The following is a 501-nucleotide window of genomic DNA, read 5'->3' as shown; positions in this document are numbered from 1 at the left end:
CAACAAATAGTGGAGTATGGTAACTTATGCTATTGTTATATAAAATCGTTTCAACAATGATAAACTATTATATATAGACCTAAGTATTCTATATTTCTAAACGTCTAGTTGGGAATTTTATATATATTTTAACTGAGAAAATTTGAAAACGTATTGAAAAAAACAACGTTCAAAAAGATTTAGATTGGATTCTCCAAACCTCAAAAATACTCAAATCCACTATAAATATATTATGCAGTTTCTACGGAGTCACTTAATCAGATTGACTTGGTATCAAACCAGACATTTGATTCGACATTACCAGTTTCTAGTATTTTACGAGTGTTGTTCACTGAACAACATGTTACAACACATGAACACACGAGTTCTTGATCTCTGGAGCATACATGCTCCGATGCTCGTTAGTACAACCAAAATCTAAAATTCAAAAATCAAAAATTTATAATTATAAAATCTATTCAAAACTCATAGCTTTAATTTTTTTTTATTCGAACAATTATA

Source organism: Camelina sativa, chromosome 3 (assembly GCF_000633955.1).
Source record: "Camelina sativa cultivar DH55 chromosome 3, Cs, whole genome shotgun sequence".
Classification (NCBI taxonomy): Eukaryota; Viridiplantae; Streptophyta; class Magnoliopsida; order Brassicales; family Brassicaceae; genus Camelina; species Camelina sativa.
This window is presented reverse-complemented; position numbering follows the sequence as displayed.